The 21,396-nt window shown below is 35.8% G+C and overlaps 1 protein-coding gene and 3 non-coding genes across 8 annotated transcripts in view; 2 read left to right on the forward strand and 2 right to left on the reverse strand.

Moving 5' to 3' along the window:
- LOC135194931 (uncharacterized) overlaps window positions 1-21,396 on the forward strand; it is a 1,136,289-nt gene that overhangs the window by 239,678 nt on the left and 875,215 nt on the right. The window lies entirely within an intron of this gene.
- Window positions 1,634-1,826, reverse strand: LOC135195107 (U2 spliceosomal RNA). Its single transcript, XR_010310073.1, has one exon. It is a non-coding gene; the product is annotated as a U2 spliceosomal RNA (small nuclear RNA).
- Window positions 13,668-13,859, reverse strand: LOC135195111 (U2 spliceosomal RNA). Its single transcript, XR_010310077.1, has one exon. It is a non-coding gene; the product is annotated as a U2 spliceosomal RNA (small nuclear RNA).
- Window positions 14,548-14,621, forward strand: Trnai-aau (transfer RNA isoleucine (anticodon AAU)). The gene has a single exon. It is a non-coding gene; the product is annotated as a tRNA-Ile (tRNA).

Genomic DNA, 21,396 nt, shown 5'->3' on the forward strand with positions numbered 1-21,396 from the left:
TAAAAGGAAAAGTCATCCCAAAGTTCCTCAATCAATGAAATAAGTGCATGACAAATCTGGTCCTTCCTTCTCCCTCTGAGGTAATTTGTAAGATTCCAAAAAGAAAAAATGTCGCATATTGATTTGGATCTCCCAAGATATTGTATTTTTTGTGTATATATTTCACAACACCACATCAAGAACCCTGGCAGAGCAATGTAAGATTATTAGCTTAATCCTTTATGAGTATTTATGAATATTTGTGAGGTGAAAAAAATGAGAATAAAAAAAGCTGTTTGAAGTATAATTTTTGTATATAAATGTTCTTAATTTTGTTTCCCATAAGATAACTTAGTTTTTTTTTATTGTTGTATGAGATAAAAACCGGTTACTCTTACACATCCTCTAACATTCCTAGATTCTTTGTCATCATGACAAACAATGTGTATATAATATTTTGTATTGCCAAGTGTAATGTTTTGCCTTTTGTTTGACCAAATGTAAATAATTACTGTAAAAATGAGCTATGTACAATTGTTGTGGTCAATAAAATATCTAATCTAATCTAATCTATCCACTCCCCCAAGGGATAATATTACAATCATCTAAAAACAATTTAAAAGTATCAAAGTGTCTCTCTCTCTCTCTCTTTCTTGTTCTCATATGTTTAGCATAGAAAAAACTGTCTATATTCTTCCATTTTGCTTCCAACTTTGTCTTAGTTTGTATTCCGTTGTATTGACGTTTCTTGAAACATTGTTTGTCATGATGACAAAGAATCTAGGAATGTTAGAGGATGTGTAAGCATTGTACTGAGGGTCTTTGAAAGTATTAGGCAGCGCGAAACATGTCGAATTGACTGAGATCTTGTGACTAATATAGTAAATAAAGACTCATATCGAGGCACACCATCCATTCATTCGAGAAAATAGTATGATGTTAGTTTCCGTTGATTGACTACTTGAGGTTTTGGGGTTGGGGGCGGGTGATTTATTCAAAGTATTTCTCTGTTGTGTCTGTAATCTGCACCTAAATTTTAAAACAAAAAAAGATACCTCTGTAGATTTTTTTTTTATTTGATTACATTTTAGCCACAAACATAAGCCTATTACTTTTAATTTCTGTAGACATGATTAATTGTAAGATAATCTTGGTGTCTCAAAAAATGTATTTGTTAACTTAAGTGCACTGATTAATATATTTTCATATATGTTAACCACAGGGGAATTCTTTAGTTGATAATAATGTTGTCCTCTCGTGGATTCGAACCAGCGCACAGAAGAGAAAATAAATCAGGACTTCAGTGGCATTACCGACTTGTTGGCCGAGTCGGTAACAACGCTGAAGTCTTGATTTCTCCTCTTGTGCGCTGGTTCGAATCCACAAGAGGACGAAATTATTATCCACTAAAAAATTCCCTTTCAGTTAACGTACATGAAAATATATTAATTCCGAGGTAGAGCGAATTGGATGTTAAAGGTCATTTGTAGTTTCATGCGTGTATATATCCATGTAGGTATATATATCATATACATCTGAGATGGAAATTAACACGAGTAGAAGACACATCAAAGTTAGAGAAAAGTGTGAGGATGAAGAGAGATATTCTCTAATTGTTTAAATTATTTTAGATGATATTTATATTCCTCCCCGGGGGGAGTGGACCGATCCCGGAGGTACTGCAATACCGGGCCGATCCGCGGCAAAGGTGGAGCAAGCCCCTAGCACTTCGCCAAGACACAAAAATCAGTTTAATATCGTAGACCCCACATGGGGATCGTATCAGATATTAAGCTGATAAGAACAGATACTACACTTTGATCTTAGCCAAAAGGCCGAGAAGCGATACCGGTACGGTCCTTTTCTGCAGACCTAAACACAGGCACTGCTGTAACTGTAAATTCTACACTGAGAACAAGAAAGACTCGCCTTCTCCACTTAAGATCAATGTTTTATTAGGAAAGACATTTTATTTTCTTATGTGAACAAAAAACTGAACCACATGGAACGTAACCACATCTTACATGATACCTGATAACATCTTATTTATATCTACTCTATACATACTGCTTCTTAAGCAATTTCCAGATCACGAACAAAAGCCTATTCAAATTTTCAAAGATTTCATAGCTAAGACAAACTATTTTACTTAAAAAAAAAAACCACACGCACACGCTTACACAAGCATGTAATGCATAAATAATTACCTGCCTTGATTACCTTTTTCTTTAATATTATACATGAAAGAATTAAATGTGGTCTTCTGGAATGCAACAAGGTATACTCGTAGTGCACTTAAGAGAATCTCCATAAAGGCAGTTCTTACTGGCATGCCAAGTTCAGAGGTACATTCTTGCAGGTCTCTGTGAAATTCCGACACTCATGTCCTCCTGTGCTATATCTTCCGCAAATTTGTATTCATCTCCAGCATCCCTCCTCTCATAGATCTCACCTTGGACTATTACTCGTCCAAGGTTCTCACCCCAGTGGGTGTCTGGGTCTTTCAAATCTTCTGGCACCCACAAGAACCTATAGCTGACAGCATCAGGCACTATATTCTCCTGGGGGTGGGATGAAGGACATGTCCATCTCCCTCTTCCGTTCCAAATTTTCCATACTTTGCTTTGTTAAACCTTTTATCACGATTATTCTCCAAACGGACTCTTCATATCCTTATTTAACGTTCATTTTTTTAAATCAACATACGCCATCGGAGGTGGATTTTTATATTCCACAAACTGTTATTGCACAATATGGTTTAACATCGAAATTTAATATGTGGAACTGCTTCGTCTGTGTGTGTGTGTGTGTGTGTTTTTTTTATCATTTAATAACACTAACGTAGCCTATCGAGAGTGGGCACACAGTCTATTTTCATTGCAGCTAGTCAGTGTGATGCCCTATAGTTACCATATTTCTCTGCAATGATGATTTCATTTTTCTTGAAATGACTTGTCTTTTGAATGTTATTCAGTACCATAAACCTCATATTTCAGTCATCAGCGTATACCAGGTACAAATATTTGGGTTACATGACATACAGGTGTAAGTGTTAAAGTTTGTAATGCATTTTGGCCCACACGTGATCTCTTCGTTCATTGGTTTATGGACTGGCCGTGAATTACAGATATCTTTATTACTTTTGAATTTTATGTAGAATACAGTATTTGGAGTGTACATTATTATAGGATTCTCTTTGACAGCAACTGTATAATATATATACCTACCTGGAAGAGAGAAAGTAACTATTTCGATGAAAAAAGAAGACATGTGTAAGTGTTTACATAATAAAATATGGAATGTTAGTCCATATATATAAAAGTCTAAAACTAAAGAGGTCAACCAGATTGCTTGCAGGAATGTGATCAGACTAGAGACGCTAAAGATGACGTATACAATAAGTATGTAGGCTAAGATGACATGCCGTCATCTGTGGTCATTCATTTGTTTTGAAACAGTCCAAGCTTCCTGCTTGAGACAACTACCCCGACCTATGATTCAAACGGCCTACGTGATCTGTAGCGTGTCTCATTTTGATTGTGTGTTCGTATGAAACTATGTCATTTGTATGTATGTTCATATGTTCGAACTACTGTCTGTTCCTTCATAACTTGTAACAGAGATGGTAGACAGGCAGAACAGAGTTAGCTATCGTCATTAGAAGACCTGTACCTCTTTACCTAAGCTTTATCATGTAGAGGAATAGGATTAGCCATCATCATTGGCAGAAGCGATCAAGCTATCGTTATTAGAAGACTTGTACAATCATATCTGATCTTCAGCATGTAAAACTTCATAAGAATATATCTATTTTTATACTTCGTGTTTTCTACAAGAGCCTCCTCACCGAACCATGAGTTTAACACATCGTCGTAATAACCAACAAGATAATACCGACTTCGTAAGTGATCTACAAACCCCAAGACACTCCATTGAAGATGGAAGTGCAATACCAACCGACTTAGCGTAAAATTATCGCAAGTCTAACATTACCTCATAGGGCGCCTTATCATACAAGGCACAAGCCCTAATATTGGTGGCAGCGGTGGGATGAAGAACTCTACAACGTCCTACGAAGAAAAACCAGAATAATAAATCATGTATCATAAGAAGTCAACGACGACGGAAGCAGCAGATTCTTCAAGCAACCTAGTATCATCGTTAGTGAGCGACTTCAGAAAACAACAAGAACTCTTTAACGACGACGAAAGCAAGAGATTCTTCAAGCAACTTAGTATCATCGTTAGTGAATAACTTCAAGAAACAAAACCGACGTGTCCTTTTTCCTAGGACAACGCAAGCTTCGTCTCTCATTAGAATCATTCAAGAAAACATCGTTAGTGAGCGTTTCCGGCACTGCAAGAAACAAACCGAACGCGTCTGCAGCATCGGATCTTTCAAGGGCTCGAATCATCGAAACAACGCACACGGAGGAAACTCAAGGCCAAAAACCAGGTCATCCGCCTAAAATAGAGAAGGAGGGACCAAGGCCGTGTAGTCGTTATCGGAAAACCACCGTGACTTCCCACAAAAGCAAGCTAAGTACAATTTTTTATTCATTTGGAGTAACTTGAGTGTTTCCTTTACAGGTCGAATTTCGTTATTCCTGTGGCTGAAGTTACGAGACATTCTTAATCTACTTTTTTACAGAAATTATCTACATCATTGAGATTTCGCTACTGCGAGTTTTTTATCTTTGAGTGTTCTGTTGTTTCCAGAAGTTCTACTGAAATATCATAATCATATACTATGTTAATTTTATCAGTTTTGGGTGATTATTAATCCCTTACGTAACAAATCATATTAAACAGTGAATATGCGTTTACGCAGTGGACGTCTGTATTTATACAGATGCATGGATAGCCGGGGTCGGTTTTAGGAAGCACCGTAGTGATTAGAAAACACACAAAAAACAAGTGGAACACACCCGAAAATCTATATAAATTAGAGGTAACACTATTTCGGGTCATGACAATAAATGCTCCTTTGCAAAGTCCCGATCGCAGTTTTAGCCTTGAGTTTTTGAGTTATATAAAATATCGAAACCTCAATGACTCAACTTAACTTTAAAAATACAGCTTGGATTGCAAGGAATAACATGTCTGTAAAAAACTTTCATCAGGCTAAATGCGCTGACCAGGATCCCTCACTATTTCAATTTTAGCAAAGAATGAAGTACAAACAGTAATATTGAATGCAGTAGTGATAACTTGTGTCTTATTAGTAATCGCTCAGTTCCTAATAGTTCGTCATTCATTGCTTTATACGTAACCAGCAACATAATGCTAAAAACACACAATACGTTGCCGATGGTAATAAAGAGGAACGGATCCTAATTATTACAAAAAGAAATAGAAACAGTAGCCCGTTCAGAATCAAACAAGCAAACTCGGTGACTGTGTCACCTAGTCAAGCGGTCAAGGTTAGTCAAAACTGCCGAAGTTTTCAAAGCAAAGCAAATTCCACACAATAAGCGACTCTAGCAGAGTGGGGAAAAGCGATGTTAGATCATACATACCAGATCTTTTTGAATTAAAAAGGATTTTTCCTATGAAACACACGGACCGTATAAAGTAATCAGAGCAGGTTTTCGTTTTTTTTTAATACGTAAGTTATTATAAGAGTAGTGGTGGATAAAAAGCCCGACTGTAAGCGCCGTAAAAATTAGAATATCTTGTTTATCCTTAGTAACCACGTAATATCCTGTATTTACGGACTCACGTCGGTTGTTCGAAAGCTTCCCTAATGAGAAGTCCGGATAAGCGAGCGTTTACAGATACCTCTATAGTTATAAAAAACATTGATCTGTATCTAGTGTAATCGTAAGATTCATTTAGGGGTATACAAAATATTATCTTACATCCTGCAAAATAAGGCGTGTTTATCAAATGAAAATCCTATAAACCTTCAAACATATTGAAATCCGTTTGAACAAAAAGAGACAGTTAATCAAATAATAACTTATATAGAGGAACTATACATTTGTCTCATAAATCGTAACATTGTTCAAATGACCCAAACAAAATTCTCCCACAACCGCAGTCGCAGTTTTGCACGCAAAATCTCGAGAAACATGCACCCTCGAATGTCTTAGTGCGTGTAAAAAGACTTTGCTGGGAAATGAAATTTTAATCCTTCCGACACTGTGAAATATAACTATTTCCGCGAACAAAGCCCTATACACGGTTGACTCGTAGCAACAAGTTAATATAGTAATCCACAAAAAAAACCTATACATATAAATATCGCATTTTTTATTGTTGCTAATTTTTAACCCCGCCCAACCAGTCGTAGATGAATCTCTCTGATAATCTATCTAAAGTAATATCCGAAAAGTCATTCAAGCAGAGGTGATTCAGCAGAATTTTTTTTTTTATCTTTTACCTGAATACCAGGAAGTTTCTCCACTAGCGAGTGATCTCTGGGAAAAACGGATGTAATTTAACACAAAATACGGTCTAAGGACAAACATAAAGCTATATACGTACCTTCGTATAGACTCTCACTGCAATTTCAAAATAGAGATAAATGACGAAGTTGAAATATGTTAGTAATAGGAGCTATTAGGAAATCAAATAGCCCATATAATTTTCCCTCAAATGTCATGCCATAAAAGATCGGACTTGGCGTATCTGCGTAGATTCTGTCGCTTAAACAAGGCGGAAACGACTTCCGATAGTTTCCAGTGCGATGTACCGACGACCATCTTATCTCTGTTAGGTTAGAATAAATTTTTTTCACCAACTTGGACTTACTTAAAAGCTTTTACCAGATACCATTACCTAAGTGATTGTACCTCATACTCCGTTTTCAGCACACTCAGGGGACATTATCAATTTTTTACGTATGCCTCCGGCTTACGTTGCGCCCCAATTACAATATAGTGTTTGGAGACTTTTAGGGGACATTATCAATTTTTTACGTATGCCTCCGGCTTACGTTGCGCCCCAATTACAATATAGTGTTTGGAGACTTTTAGGGGATAACCTACATGCCTATATGGATGATCTTGTAATCTTTTCTAATACCTTAGAAGTACATTCACATAAAGTAGAGCAAGTGCTACAGAGACAAAGACAAATAATCTCAGAGTAAAATATCTAAATGTGAGTTTTTTAAAACCGAACATGTTTATCTAAAGTAGTCCATGGTAAGGTGTCGGCTATTCATAACTTTCCGGTACTTATTAACGTAAAAGGGGGATACAGCACTTTTGCGCTGTAGTGGGTATTACAATCGTATGTAAATATGTAACTCTTCAATCATGACAGCTCCTTTAACCGATCCTTACGAAGAAGAGCGTAGATTTATTAGGTCTGAAAAGCATCAACAGGCGTTCGATATCTTAAAAAGCGGAAAAATGCAGCTTACCTAACTTAAAAATCCCTGATTTAAATAAGGAATTTTTTTTTTATTGCAACAGACGCCTCAGACCAAGGGGTAAGAGGGATACTACTTCAGTAATATGATAAACAGTTCTTCCCTATAGCTTTTTATTCACGTAAACTAAAGCCCTCTGAAAGTAAATATGCAGTAATAGGCAAGGAAGGCTAGGTATCTGTAACACTAGTACATTTTAAGTTCATAATCTATGGCTATCCTGATAAAGTCCTTACTGAACATGAGTCCTTTACCGAGTTTTTCAAAGGCTTTAATCACAGTCCAAAAGGAACTCGGTGACAAATGATCATTCAGGTTATTGGAGCCAAGATAAGATATCTACCTGGGAAAGCAAATATCATTATCCCGCAATCCCGCACCATACAGCAAAGAACCATTAATTGGACTAAAAGATATAGAAACATCCGTGCCTATTGTTAAAACCGTATCTAAACAAGAAAATTCCTTAACCCAAGAGATCGCGAGCATTGAATATCTGGGTTGGAGCGCAGAACTGTTACAAACTGAACAAAGCAAGAGTCAACAGACATAACCAAAACAATAAACACTTCGAACGGAAAACAGAGTCAGCAGCAATAAAACATCAAACAATAAACACTTCGAACGGAAACAGGCAGGGTCAGCGGCTAAGCAAAAACAATAAACCCTTTTGAGCAGAAACCCTAAAGCAAAAGTATATTTATAGTATGTGTATCAGAATAATGTAATCAAATGTAATGTTATATGTAGGTCTGTGACGAGGAAAACCCGAAGAACACAGCAGAGGACTAACGACCAGGTAGTAGTAATAATCTCTCTCATACCAATCGTCATAAACTGGTTGTATTCCGTCATCAGGGTTCCCTACTATGTCACAGAAAGCCAAATCACTGTTTTACTGGCCTACAATGCTTACAGATATAAAAAGCACATAACTAATTGTAACACGTGTCATGAAAACAAGGGATACACTAAGACAACCTGTCAGTTTAAGGGCCTTATCCTGTTCCAAATCAATCCTTGAAAGAATATAAGTAGAATATTAACAGAATTACGAGTCTGACAGAGGGAATAAACACTTCTTAGTGTTAATAGTTCCTTGACACGTTATATAGAATTCAATAGCACTAAAAACAAACACCGCAATTGAGTGCGTTAACGAATATTTTTATGAGTGCTAAATCAGTAAAATATGGAATTCAAACACATAATAATCTGTGACTCGGGTGGTGTAAATCAATAATAATCTCCTTATCACGTTTGTGTGAATTCCTATCCATTAAGAAAACCAATAATATATTTTATCACCCAGAAGTCAATCGGTTTGGTAGAATAACGGATAATTAAATAGGAAGTGTCAATGTCTTACGAGTTACAACTCGTGATATTTGGACCTCCGAACTGGATTATAGCGGTTCTCGCGGTTTTAAATACCTTTATCATTTATATCTTGTATCTATAGAATTGATGCCGCAAGTAGCCTTATACGGTACGCCGCTAGAACACTTTTCCACATATTCAAGCCAACCATTAATTTATCAAATATATATAAAAAAATAAAAAAAATATAAATAAATAAATATAAAAAAAATAAAATAAATATGGATACAAGTGGAGTCAATATATACACTCCGTAAGAAGTCGGAAGGGTTACAAATTATAATAAAAAAGGAATCACGATAAAATCAATAAGCAAAACGTAACCATAGATTAATTAAATATCCAAATACATATGCGTAAAGATTTGAACTCTAACTTAACGCTTTAGTAATGACAAATAAGCTAAAAGTTCAAACACATATCCAAACCTACTGACATATTGTCTGTCCCGGTGATGTATATTCGTAGTCAATGAAAAAAAAATTAATAATATAATATAATAATAAATAAATAAATAAATATGAGAATAATAACTATAATAATAATAAATAAATAATAAATAAAATAAATAAAAGAGATTTTAAGTCAGGAAGTCTAGAAGTGAAAATTTTATCTATGAAATAATCCTATATGAATCTTATACAGGCTAATATATATAGAATTTGTATGGAAACCTTTTTCATATAGTTTGAATAAGGAATATTTAATTTCACATAATTACAATTATGCAGATTTCCAACATAAAAACTAATATATTGTTCAATTTTGGTACTGTTTTTTTTTCAGACATTCTTTTCGTGTGGGTCGAGTATTAAAAGATAATAAATTTATCCTAAAGTCGTATTTATTACAGCAAGTAACGTAACTCCTAGCTGGCTGAGAGCAATCTCCTGACAAGTGACGACGTCATCATTGCCGTATCAGTATTTGTTCCTTTTAACCTCAATAAATCTGCTTACACAGGCTTCATCTCGCGCTTGCAAAAGCAGATTGACTGGAGAAAGGACTGCCTAGGCCGAACTTCTCATGGGCATGGCAGACGTTAGGTTACAAGTGTCTATCGGTGTGCGCAATGCAACTTTAGCTAAGGAGTTGCAATCATTTTAAAATTAATAACAAAATAAGCAAATAGAATTTCTATAACAGCAAAATAAATTAATTTTTCTGAACCTCATAGACATTTAGAAGTATCAAGATATATATGTGAAATATTACTTGCAACATTAGCCTATTACAATTCAAGTAAAACATTCATGGGAAAATGTCACATTTTCTTGAAAAACCAAAGTTTATTTAGAAATTAGTTACATAGTGGGTTTTTTCGTTGCACCTCCTACCTATTAATAAGTTTTTAAAACTAACCTCAGAGGATGCGCGCGAGAAAATTGAATATGAAACTTTTGTTAGGGCACATAGGATCAGATTTTATCACAACTTAATTTCAGTTAGCATGAGAAATACAGAATCATGATTAATCTTTCTCTTTGACTCTATGTTGCCTGGCAATCTTACAAATAGCTCGTTTCACACTTCTTTGTCTAGTAACTTACTACCAGTAATATAGAATTTTCTTTGGGATTCGTATTGAATATCTGTTTATTTTTTATAATTATGGATATTTTTACAGTCCTCATAGACCTGGATAGGTTCACTCATTGTTAATGCCATGGATAAAAAGCTTGTACAGCGGACTCTTTTGAATTCCAAAATATCAGTGAATTCATGTGGGTTAAGTCTGGTCTAAATGGCTCCTCTCCCATCACCTCCCTATTTTGGATGTCGTCTGAATTTACTTTGCCCTTGTGACAAGTATAATTTCACTTGCAGGCTGATTAATGGAACCTGTTACAGTATCCTGCAGTACGAGAGTTTCACATCGCAACTTCAAAAAAAAATCGTTCGTCACTCGCGGACGACGGCAGTCGAGTAACCAACCGCCTACAATGTGAAAGGAATAAGCACCATCATGGACTTCTTCGACCGACACCGTATCTCGTCGTTAATCTCGTTTTAATGCGGAATGCTCCGGCGGCTGTCGGAATCGACTACGAATGGGACATACTTCCGACAATTACGACCCGAAGGATATTCAACTCTACTTTGCTGGCGAAGGACTCGTGCTGGGGATGTTTTTTTATTCATCGCGAACGTAATCGTGTAGCTTAGGATGCAGAGAATAAGTATGAGCGCAAAAATAGAATGTTGGACCCGCCCAGGCAAATTTTCCCCTTGTTTTAACCATTGAAAAAGGCCGTTTCAATTGGCTATAGGTGGTTGTCTGGAACTGTGTAATGGACGAAAAGTTGTTCGAACGCTAGTTAAAAGTGAAGTAGTATAACCTCGGTCATGTATCCTATATATATAAAGTATCATGTATCCTATATATAATTGATCATAAATAACAGAGTCGAAATATATCTTTGCGTGTACGCAATAGGAATCTCTTATATAAATGATCATAAATAACAGAATCTAAATATATCTTTGCGTGTACGCAATAGGAATCTATTATATAAATGATCATACATAACAGAATCTAAATATATCTTTGCGTGTACGCAATAGGAATCTATTTAAAGTGCACATATATTAATCATAATTATATGAATCCATATACATATGTATAAACAAATCAGGTAGCCTATAATCAATCTGTTACCTTTTATCTTACCAATATCTGCAGTTATTTATGAGTTAGTATATGAATTAATGAATCAGATATATAACAGTTAGCATAAACATTAATAATTTTATCAATTCATATATGAAATTTTTTATCAGTTAAAATATGATTTTTATCATGTTAATCTTCATTCTATGCAATTGTCAGAGTACATTAGTATTTTCTGTAGCATATGTATCTTAATGAGATGAAGTGAAAAACTGTATCATTTATATCACGTGATCACTATTATTTACCAATATCATTGTTTTATATTTTATTACTTGACAATCAATTCATGTACACCATGAATTTTATTTAAATATATATATATATTCACATAGTGTCTGTATCACACTCCTATAAGTCAATGCAAGTCAAGTTTTGAGTAATATTCAGGAGTTTTGGTTTTGGTAGCGACCGAGCTGATGTAAGTGTTTACATAATAAAATATGGAATGTTAGTCATATATATAAAAAGTCTAAAACTAAAGAGGTCAACCAGATTGCTTGCAGGAATGTGATCAGACTAGAGACGCTAAAGATGACGTATACAATAAGTATGTAGGCTAAGATGACATGCCGTCATCTGTGGTCATTCATTTTTTTGTTTTTTTGAAACAGTCCAAGCTTCCTGCTTGAGACAACTACCCCGACCATGATTCAAACGGCCTACGTGATCTGTAGCGTGTTCTCATTTTGATTGTGTGTTCGTATGAAACTATGTCATTTGTATGTATGTTCATATGTTCGAACTACTGTCTGTTCCTTCATAACTTGTAACAGAGATGGTAGACAGTGGCAGAAACAGATGTTAGCTATCGTCATTAGAAGACCTGTACCTCTTTACCTAAGCTTATCATGTAGAGGAATAGGATTAGCCATCATCATTGGCAGAAGCGATCAAGCTATCGTTATTAGAAGACTTGTACAATCATATCTGATCTTCAGCATGTAAAACTTCATAAGAATATATCTATTTTTATACTTCGTGTTTTCTACAAGAGCCTCCTCACCGAACCATGAGTTTAACACATCGTCGTAATAACCAACAAGATAATGCCGACTTCGTAAGTGATCTACAAACCCCAAGACACTCCATTGAAGATGGAAGTGCAATACCAACCGACTTAGCGTAAAATTATCGCAAGTCTAACATTACCTCATAGGGCGCCTTATCATACAAGGCACAAGCCCTAATACATGTACATGAGTATGTAGATAGTAATCAAATAGAAGACTTCATATGTACATGAATATTTAGATAAAAATAGCAGAATGCAAATCAAAGCAGTGTTGCCAAAATTTCTGTAGATTTTGTTCAGTTTTCTCTGTAGATTTGATGAAATTTCTGTAGACTACTCATACTTGCTTTATTTGCTATCTAATACAAACATTTGAAATTACTAATACATAACTGCATAAATTTGATCCTTTTACATATGCAGAAACACTTTAACTTAACTTTGAAAAATGATGTGAAATGCTGCAACACAATCTAGGTAATGCCTATACATAAATTTGCATAAATAATATAAATGTTAGTCCTTCTACCAGACACACTTCACCACAATTTCAGGAATTGATCATGCAACAGTGCAAAACAGTTTAGACCTACACAGAATGACAATGAAAATAAATATTCAGTGCTTATGAACAATTCTGGCTGTACCTCTTAATGATATAGGTACTTTGCAAGTTATTAGAAAGAAAAAAAGAGTTCACCTATTGTCAGTGACAAAAGACGAGGATGGGAAAGCTGCCATAAGAGGTGCAAGAGAATTTATTTCCTTACTTTTCACACCCGCAGGGTTTAATGCTTCTAATTTTCGAAAGACTGGGTTATTAAAAGAAAATCTCTTTAATTTTTGCCTGGCAGCTTCAATGTAAAATGAGTCGGTATAGCACATGTTATCTTCGAGACTTCGAGTGATGCAATGGAACTGCATTGAAGTGTATCATTCATATTTGGTTTAAACTTTATATTAAGATGGACAGGAATTAATATTTCAAGACTGCTGCTCTATCACGATAATTTCTTGAGAATTTGTGAGTCGTGTGCAACAAAATCCTGTAGACTTATGATGAAAATGAAAAAAGTTCTGTATTTCTGTAGATTTGCAAAAAATCTAGTAGAAATACAGAAATTTCTGTAGATCTGGCAGCACTGAATCAAAGTTTAAGGATAAATGTAGGTGAAGAGGAAAGAGAAGAGAGATTGTTTTTCTTTGTTTGGGTTTTGAGATGATATTTATATTCCTCCCCGGGGGGAGTGGACCGATCCCGGAGGTACTGCAATACCGGGCCGATCCGCGGCAAAGGTGGAGCAAGCCCCTAGCACTTCGCCAAGACACAAAATCAGTTTAATATCGTAGACCCCACATGGGGATCGTATCAGATATTAAGCTGATAAGAACAGATACTACACTTTGATCTTAGCCAAAAGGCCGAGAAGCGATACCAGGCAAGGGGGTTTTTGGAGACCAAAAGACTGTCACTGCTGTGCTCGTATGAAAGTTGCATAGAACCAAAAGGGCTTATGTCCTGTTTAGACAAAATCGTTCATAAACATATCAGTTGTTTATGACTACTCTTGCTATAAAACTAAAGCCTGTGCTTAGTACACACGGCAAATTACTTAATTACCGCTTATTTTTGTGTATTTCCTTAAGCTACTGGTTTATTCCCATTATATTTGTAAACCTTGATGCCCTTCTTCCATGAAAGTATTTCAGATCGTGCCTTTACTGATGAATCTTTGTTCTTTTGTTTTAATGACTTTCACAGTTATCTCTTCGCTATATATTTGATTTCTACCGCTTCATTCTTCCGACATTTAAAATTGCAGTGGAATTGATAATATACTGTTAATTATGCAATGTATTTGCCTTTATTATGAATAAGGTTCACGAGACAACGTTCGCAAATACTGAATATGGACGCCATCTCTTGGCAGTGAAGGGAACCAACTGGCTTGGGATGTTCTTAAACATTAAACTCAAAAGCAAAGCAGCTTGTGGTTTAATATCCTGTCGTGAGCTATTTTCAGGCGTGAAAGCAGTTAAAGTAATATTCTGTAAGAAATTAAGGAAAAGCGTTTTTCCCTCTGAATGATTATCTTGCGTTTTGACACGCGCCTAGAAGAGAGGCCTGTTAGCTCAGTTGGTTAGAGCGCCGTGCTAATAACGCGGATGTCGAGGGTTCGATCCCCTTACGGGCCAGTGGTTAAATCTTTTTTTTACCCACCTTAACTAAAAACTCACTGGTAAGAACCACCTGCCATCAAAAGAAATGCATATCTTTTCTTTTACAAGCCAGATGTGTTCACAATTCTTGGAATAGCTTCTGGTTCACTTTAGTTTCAGCTGGATTTATGTCATCTTGGACTCATTCTCTATCACACCCCTTATAGCTTCTTATTCGTATGAATGTATAAGCCACGAAGGAAAGTGAAGCATTGGAGTTGCCGCAAGATCTTTTGACTCAATGTCTTTTCTTAGCAGACTGCTAAGTAAAAGACGTTGAGTCAAAAGATCTTTCCTTCATGGCTTATACCTTTATTTATGCATTTACCACGTTCCAAACTTTCGTGATTCAGTTATAAATTCATATGAAGTTACCTTGATGTAGGGTAGGGATGACGCTTTGTGTCTTGCTAGTATCCTTTTTGAATCTTCTATGGAACATTGATAAAAAAACGTAATTGTAGTATATTGCACTGTCAACAATTATATCTCTGGCAGAATATAATTACTGCATGTTGGAGGTATCATGTCTTTAGAGAATTTGATATGGATTATGTAACAAGGTATTGAGCTGGGAAGTGTCTCCAGCCACAATAAGACTGGTATGATGTGATTGTGAATTGTTGGTGGTGGTTTTAAAAGGTGAGTTTACACTAGGCTTCAGCCTACGCTGCACACGTAAAACTTATCATCAACTCCTCCCAAATTCTTGTTAGCCCCGCCTACTGGACTGCTCATCAAGATTCACGCCACACCACTAACACACCCTAATGAGCAGTCCAATAGGCAGGGTAACAAGAATTTGGGAGGAGTTAGTGATGAGTCTTATGTATGTGCCGTGAGGTGAAGCTTAGTGTAAGTAAACTCACCTTTAGAATAAGGTAGCCTTGCGCCAGCAATGGGCTCTTGGTCTCAAAGAGTATTTTGGTCAGGCCTAATTTAAACAAGAGTTACACCCTTAACGTTGGATACAACTGATGGGAAATGGTAACTTGATTTTATTTATTCTTCATTTCGTCATTTATTTCTCTCTCTTTTTAAATCTTCATCTGAAAAACTTTATGGATGGAGTGAACAGACTCTAAACCCAAGGGGCTGCAAAGGGAAATCACTGCATATATATATATATATATATATATATATATATATATATATATATATATATATATAATGCAGAGAAAAAAGAGAGAAAGGTGATAAATAAGTAAATATGACGGAAACTCCATTCCCGGCTGTGACCAAATCCAATAGGCTTGAGGTGGCCCATAATTCTGGTGAGGTGTGAAAGGGCTTGCAATAATTCGTGGGACTACCTTTAAAGTTACTGCTGTGTGATCAACATTTCGCCACTTCATTCACAGCTGTTTTTCATATCTCTCAGTTTCTCACCGGGGTCTACTCTACTCTCATTTATAAAGAAATTAAACTTGCCATAGAGGCATCTCATACTTGTCTTGAACCCTTTACACACACACACACACACACACACACACACACACACATGAAACAGGTTCCTACATAATCTGACACATGCATAAGTATCTCTCTTTATAAATTATTTTTAGCACTGTATAGATTTTGATGTAGTTTATTGACTTCTTTTTTCTGTGTCAGTGACCTTGGCTGTGGTTTGTAGATGTCAGTGACCTCGCTGCCTGTTTTGACGCAGTTGATTTTCAGTCAGTTAATTAATACTTTTGTTTTGAAACTTCTGACGTAACTGTTTCTTAACACTCACGTCATAATCTTTTTTTCTATGAGTCCTTACTATCTCATAATCCTACTTGCACTTTTCCTGGTGTAGGAATATTATGCTCTTACACTTACAATTCTTGTAGTCGATCATTGCCTTAATCTTCCTGGTAAAATGATATAGTATGTGTAAATATATATATAGATATATATATATATATATATATATATATATATATTGAATAACTTGATAACGAAGTATCTAAAACGTGATGCTATGTATAAATAAAGGTTTTTTTGCCATGAAGGAAAAAATGAAAACGCGAGATAGCCGAGTACTTTCGGTCCTATTCGGACCCTTTATATATATGACTGGTAAAAAATTTCTGTTACAACAGAATTCCATCTAATAAAAGGAGCCCTTAAAAACACCAAAATATAGAGAGAATAGTACTATATTTCAGAGAATGCTGTCTCCCTCTTCAGGTAGATGAATGAGAAAAGTTTACAGAAAAGGTGGTATTTATACCAAGAGGTCCATCCACAGGCAAGCCAATTTAGGTCACCCCCACTGATAATCTTCCTTTAATCTTCTTAAGCGTTGGTTGAATGAAAACCTTGTCGATCGTATCTGAAATCCATACTCCTTTTGAGATGTTCATTACCTGCCTCTCTTTTATTAAGGCCGATTCCATCATTTGACTCTTGTACCGGCAGTTGCTGCTATAAATTACACGCGACAAATTCCAGTTTATTCTATGGTTATGTTCATTTATATGGTTGAAAATAGCTGAGTTCTGTTGTCCATACCTAACTGACCGTTTGTGTTGTATTAATCTCTGGGGAAGTGATTAACCTGTAAATCTGATGTAAGATTGGTCACAGTCCTGGCATGGGATTTGGTAGACCCCAGTGCCCTTGGGAAATGTCTTTTGTTGGACGTTAATCAGGGATTTGGCTAAGGTGTTTGGGTAAGTAAATGCCAAAGGGTTAGATTTTCTGAGAGTCTGAGTCACCTTCTTAATCGTGTCCAGGTGTGGAATTTTTATTATATTGTTGGGTGTATCTCTGTTCTTGTGTTTAATGGGTCGGTAGAAAATTACGTTTGCTTTGTGAATTGCTTCCTCACTTATATGGTCAGGATACTTTAAAGACGAAAGTTGCTTGCGAATTTGTTCAAATTCTTTTTCCAGGAAATCTGGGGAACAAATTCGTAAGGTTCTTAAGAACAAGTTGCTGGCTGCACCTATCTTGATAGCAATGTCGTGTTAGCTAACGTAGTGAATGTATGAAAGTGAGAACGTTGGTTTTCTGTATATGGTAAATTTGTATTATGTCGTGTCTCTGATTATTAAAACATCAAGAAAAGGAATTTTTTTGTCTGTTTACCATTCGACTTTAAATTTGATGCTGGGCACTAATGCATTTAATTTTGAGAGGAATTCATTAAAATTACCCCACCTATTATCCCAAAATGTTAGAATATCATCCACATATCTCATCCACAGCATGTTTTTGGGTTTTATTGCATTTATTATTGTAGTTTCAAAGTATTCCATGTACAGATTGGCTAAAACAGGACTTAAAAGACTACCCATACTACACCCGAATTTTTGCTAGTAGAATGATTCCCCGAATGAAAATACGTTATTAGATGCACACAATTCAACTTACTTTATTATTTTGTCAAGCCCCAATGGGAAATGATCTGAATAGGGGGATAATTTTTCCCTTAAAAACTGAAGAACGTCCTGTACTGGTACTTTTGTGAATAGGGAGTCTACGTCAAGGCTTAAATTATATTGTCAAGTGGTATATGTGCTTCTCTGAATTTGTGACAAAAATCTTCTGAATGTTTAATGTGACTGGGAGAAAAAGTGCCTACAAAAGGGGAAAGGAGGCCAGCTAACCATTTAGAAATTTTGTAATTGAAAGCTCCGGCACAAGAAACGACGGGTCTGAATGGAAGATTGTCTTTGTGAGTTTTGGGAAGGCCATAAAAGTAGGGTAATTTAGGATTAATTACTTTAAATTTCTCTAATAGTTCACACTCTTTTTGTCTTAGCCAATTAATCTTACTTTCCGAAAAAATTCTGTGGGAACGTTTTGGATGGGATTTTTCGTTAGTTTGTCGTAAGTGTTTCTGTCACTAAGGAGCTGGTTGATTTTGTCGAGGTAGAAGTCTTTGTCCATTATTACGATGGTGGATAAGTTTAAAACTTTGTCTTGTTGCTCAAGATTATTCCATGCGCTATTGTCTATTAAGTTATTTAACAATAGCGCATGGAATAATCTTTAGTAACAAGACAAAGTTTTTAACTTATCCAACACCCCCTTTACTGTAAATCAGCATTTAGTTTTAAATCTAGGCTTATCCTTTGCCCTTATGCCAGACCGCAAAAACAACCCAGACTTCATAGTGGCTTTTGATAAATTTATATCTGACAAAAACTACAACCGTGAAGAGATATGTTTAAAAGGAGTGTTACTAAATGCTTTAACTGACCTAAATAAGAATTATCCTGTTCCCCGTAGATTCATGATAGCCATCCAATCGCTAAAAAAAAGTTAGGTGTTATAATAATAAGTAGATCTGACAAAGATGGCAAAATCGTAATAATGGACAAAGACTTCTACCTCGACAAAATCAACCAGCTCCTTAGTGACAGAAACACTTACGACAAACTAACGAAAAATCCCATCCAAAACGTTCCCACAGAATTTTTTCGGAAAGTAAGATTAATTGGCTAAGACAAAAAGAGTGTGAACTATTAGAGAAATTTAAAGTAATTAATCCTAAATTACCCTACTTTTATGGCCTTCCCAAAACTCACAAAGACAATCTTCCATTCAGACCCATCTTTTCATGTGCCGGAGCTTTCAATTACAAAATTTCTAAATGGTTAGTTGGCCTCCTTTCCCTTTTTTTAGGCACTTTTTCTCCTAGTCACATTAAACATTCGAAGATTTTTGTCACAAATTCAGAGAAGCACATATACCACTTCACAACATAAAACTTTTAAGCCTTGACGTAGACTCCCTATTCACAAAAGTACCAGTACAGGACGTTCTTCAGTTTTTAAGGGAAAAATTATCCCCCTATTCAGATCATTTCCCATTGGCACTTGACAAAATGATTAAAGTTAGTTGAATTATGTGCATCTAATAACGTATTTTCATTCGGGGAATCATTCTACAAGCAAAAATTTTGGGGGGAGTATGGGTAGTCCTTTAAGTCCTGTTTTAGCCAATCTGTACATGGAATACTTTGAAACTACAATAATAAATGCAATAAAACCCAAAAACATGCTGTGGATGAGATATGTGGATGATATTCTAACATTTTGGGATAATAGGTGGGGTAATTTTAATGAATTCCTCTCAAAATTAAATGCATTAGTGCCCAGCATCAAATTTAAAGTCGAATGGGAAACAGACAAAAAAATTCCTTTTCTTGATGTTTTAATAATCAGACACACGACATAATACAAATTTACCATATACAGAAAACCAACGTTCTCACTTTCATACATTCACTACGTTAGCTAACACGACATTGCTATCAAGATAGGTGCAGCCAGCAACTTGTTCTTAAGAACCTTACGAATTTGTTCCCCAGATTTCCTGGAAAAAGAATTTGAACTAATTTGCAAGCAACCTTCGTCTTTAAAGTATCCTGAACATATAATTGAGAAAGCAATTGACAAAGCAAACGTAATTTTCTACCAACCCCCTAAAGACAAGAACAGAGATACACCCAACAATAAAATAAAAATTCCACACCTGGACACGATTAAGAAGGTGACTCAGACTCTCGGAAAATCTAACCCTTTTGCATTTACTTACCCAAACACCTTAGCCAAATCCCTGATTAACGTCCAACAAAAGACATTTCCCAAGGACACTGGGGTTTACCAAATCCCATGTCAGGACTGTGACCAATCTTACATCGGATTTACAGGTAAATTACTTCCCCAGAGATTAATACAACACAAACGGTCAGTTAGGTATGGACAACAGAACTCAGCTATTTTCAACCATATAAATGAACATAACCATAGAATAAACTGGAATTTGTCACGTGTAATTTATAGCAGCAACTGCCGGTTCAAGAGTCAAATGATGGAATCGGCCTTAATAAAAGAGAGGCAGGTAATGAACATCTCAAAAGGAGTATGGATTTCAGATACGATCGACAAGGTTTTCATTCAACCAACGCTTAAGAAGATTAAAGGAAGATTATCAGCGGGGGTGACCTAAATTGGCTAGCCTGTGGATGGACCTCTTGGTATAAATACCACCTATTCTGTAAACTTTTCTCATTCATCTACCAGGAGAGGGAGACGGCAGTCTCTGAAATATAGTACTATTCTCTCTATATTTTGGTGTTTATATTTATGGGCTCCTTTTATTATATATATATATGTGTGTGTGTGTGTGTGTGTATGAATGTATTTTTACTTTCTTTTTTGTTCCCTAGTAATGTTCCAGGAACTGAACACGTAATGGGAAACGTTTTGATTGGTTAATGAATTATTTAAATAAGTGGATGATATGTATATATACATATTTATTTATTTAATTATTTCTCAAACCTTTTCCCATAACGTGGAGGATCGTAGTTCCTGGAACATCACTGGAAAGGTAACATATTAAGGGAGGAAACAACTTCTTTTTAGGGAAAGACTGAAGATTCTCTCTCTCTCTCTCTCTCTCTCTCTCTCTCTCTCTCTCTCTCTCTCTCTCTCTCTCTCTCTCTCTCTCTCCTTTCGTGACGGACAGCAATCCACGTGAGGGCTTATTATGTCCAGAACAAATTTTTTTGCATTTTATATATATTGTGACGAAGTGGCCAAGAGTATGTAGGTCTGGACACCATTAATACTTGGTGCACAAAGTAGCCAAAGATCTGTGTCTGGACACCATTATTATTTGTTAACCCAAATTTCCAAGTATCTGGTTACTTCACTTACCATTTGTACTTGTTAGCACAAGAGACCCTTTTATTCCTCGGTCTGGGACACCTTTTGTACTTGGGGCACAGTTTGATCAAGTACTT

The sequence above is a fragment of the Macrobrachium nipponense genome, chromosome 15, assembly GCF_015104395.2.
Source record: "Macrobrachium nipponense isolate FS-2020 chromosome 15, ASM1510439v2, whole genome shotgun sequence".
NCBI lineage: Eukaryota > Metazoa > Arthropoda > Malacostraca > Decapoda > Palaemonidae > Macrobrachium > Macrobrachium nipponense.